Source organism: Pygocentrus nattereri, chromosome 10 (genome assembly GCF_015220715.1).
Source record: "Pygocentrus nattereri isolate fPygNat1 chromosome 10, fPygNat1.pri, whole genome shotgun sequence".
NCBI classification, from domain to species: domain Eukaryota; kingdom Metazoa; phylum Chordata; class Actinopteri; order Characiformes; family Serrasalmidae; genus Pygocentrus; species Pygocentrus nattereri.
The window spans coordinates 40918088-40921129 of NC_051220.1; the positions used below are offsets into that span (position 1 = coordinate 40918088).

Consider the following 3042-nt stretch of genomic DNA (forward strand, 5'->3'; position numbering starts at 1 on the left):
CTTGAGCATTTCCTGCATTAATGTGGTTCCTTTCCTTCCTTTCCATCACTGCCTTCTGTCCCTGGAGATCTATTCAGGTTAAAGGGGACAAATTTATAGACCGGAGATGTGATGATGGCTGTGAGGTAGCCTATATGATTCCGATATGATACCAACCATTTAAACATTTCAAACAGTTTGGAAGAAGCTGAAAGTTTTCGATGAAGAACAGAGCTGTAGATGATTTCGTAGTAGCTGTGTAAACACTAAGCTATTTTAAAATTAATACAACCTCATTTCCAAAAGTTGGGACGCTGTGCAAAATAAAAACAGAATGCAATGATGCTCAAATCATTTAAATCCCATATTTAATTAAAAATAGTACAAAGACAACATATCAAATGTTGAAACTGAGAAATTTTATTGCTTTTGAAAAATATATGCACATATTGAATTTGATGCCAATAACACTCAAAAGAGTTGTTCAAAAAAGTTGGAGCAGGGACAACCGAAGACTGGCAAAATTGTGTAATGCTAAACTAACATCTGGTGAAACATCTCACAACTACTTAAAAACAGACACATTTCTATAGTGGAAATTAAAACTCTGGCTTGCAAAGAAGAAACCATAAAACAGCATCCAGAAATGCTGCCACCTTCTCTGGGCCCGAGCTCATTTAAGATGGACTGAGGCAAAGTAAAAAAATGTCCTGTGGTCTGACAAATCAACATTTGAAATTCTATTTGGAAATCATGGAGAGGTAACCCTGACGTTAGACTGAATGCTTTTCTACACTATATTGCCAAAAGTATACACTCACCCATCCAAATAGATACATAGATAGATAGATAAAACCTTATTGATCCTGGAGGGAAATTGCGGAGAAGAACTTGTCAATGTTCCCCTCCACGGAAATCTTTAGTAAAAGGCTGAAGATTTGTGTGTGAACGAAGAGAAACCTGAGCTCAAATCATTGAATTTAGGTGTTCCAGTCACTTCCATGGCCACAGGTGTATAAAGCCGAGCCCCTAGGCCTGCAGACTGGTTCTACAGACATTAGTGAAAGAATGGGTCGCTCTCAGGAGCTCAGTGAATTCCAGCGTGGTACCGTGATCGGACGCCACCTGTGCAGCAAGTCCAGTCGTGAGTTTGGTGTGGAAGAACTCGACTGGCCTGCACAGAGTCCTGACCTCAACCCGATAGAACACCTTTGGGATGAATAGGGGCGGAGACTGTGAGCCAGGCCTTCTCGTCCAACATCAGTGTCTGACCTCACAAACATGCTAGAAGAACGGTCAAAATTCCCATAAACACACTCCTAACCCTTGTGGAAAGCCTTCCCAGAAGAGTTGAAGCTGTTATAGCTGCAAAGGGTGGGCGAGCATCGTATTAAACCCTATGGATTAAGAATGGGATTTCACTCAAGTTCATATGCATGTGAAGCCAGACAGGTGAATACTTTTGGCAATATAGTGCATAATAAAAGGCTCATTATTTGAAGCCGTGTTGAACCTGATGCTGCTACAATGCAGTAGTGCAGTAATGACCAATCATGACCGGAGCGAAGTCACACGTATGGTTGGAAATGAAAGGTTTTATTCATGAACTGCATCAATGTTTTCTGTCCTATTTTAATCCATTTGTTCATGTGACTCATGACTCAGTCAGCATATGAACTGAGTGCGACTCAAGTCTGTCTCTTGTTTATAACATTTCACTCTGCGCTGTGTAAAGTTAGAGTTTTTACGGTGCCCCACATTTCACAACAGACCAGAGCACCTCTGCTTTATTCTTCTTTTAGCTGCTTGGTTGGCTTTAGACAAACACTGCCAGTTAAAAAGGGAAAGGAAATCAGGAACACATGATTTTTCCCATCAAAAACCTTGTTTATTTGAAACATGGATGAACGGCAGCTGACGAGAGGAACTGTTTGTTCTTGTTGGTTATTTGTGCATTTGTCTGATCATTTTTGGCTTCCAGTGTTCCTGTGAATCTCATAAAAATGGTCTAAAGTCTCACCAGTATAATTTTCTGTCTGTTCTCTGTTCTGCCACGAGTTTCTGCAGAATGAGAAAGTACAAAGTTAATGAGAAGAACAGAGTTTATTGACCTGTTTTCACGCATGTCCACTTTCTGATGATCCTTCACCGATCTCCAGGCTTTTGTATTTGTGGAAACATGAGTTAAACTGCCCTGAGCACCCCAGAGATTAATCTCATCAAGGGCTGGTCGCCTGCTGTGTCTGTCCAGGCAGCAGCCCGAGTGTGTACAGAGGTCAACCTGCTGCAAGGCCTTTCACCACCGCATCCTCACCTTTAGTCCACTTACATCAATGACGAACTAATGTCAGGACTGGAAACAGCAGCCAGTCTGGATATGAAGTCCAGATATTTTGCACATTATAGACATGAAAGCCTGTAAACTGGAGGGTTATTATTACATAACTGATCTAAATTATCCAGCAAAGACTATAATTAATTCAGTATCTACTAGAAATGATTCAGTTCCTATAATAAACTATTCAGTAACTACCATAAATTATTCATTAACTAGTATAAATTATTCAATAACTAGTGGAGACTGGGGTCAGTTGTAACAGTGGTCAGTTGTAAAATTGCCAATTGCTCTACTGTGAAGTCAATTACTTTGCACTGGGTTGCGAGTCTGAATCTGAGTCGAGTCTTGAGTCTCAGTGTCCTCCACCTGCACCAGATTTCCAGATTTTATGATCAAAAGTCCACTTTTATAATGAAAAGTAGAAAAAATCTGAAGAACATTTTGGATCATGGCCAAAGTTTTTATGCACATGAAACCCAAAACAGGCTAGATTTGATAGCCGGTTGGTCTAGTTGGTTTCCAGATGGCATGGGTGACATTTCTCAGTGCTGAAATGTTTAGCTTGCATATCAGATTTCATCAAGGCTGACAGTGACACTGTCACAACTGACCCCAGTGCTGCCGCTGACCGCATGAAAAAAACATATACGTCACATAAAACCAAAACAAAACGTTACCTATACATGTGAGTATAAATCTGAGACTTGATGTTTGTGTTTTATTTC

General features: G+C 40.4%; 1 non-coding gene across 1 annotated transcript; it reads right to left on the minus strand.

Annotated features, from left to right (window-relative positions):
• Positions 1–829: 829 nt before the first annotated feature.
• On the minus strand, positions 830–947 carry LOC119264200. Its single transcript, XR_005130861.1, has one exon. It is a non-coding gene; the product is annotated as a U5 spliceosomal RNA (small nuclear RNA).
• Positions 948–3042: the final 2095 nt, after the last annotated feature.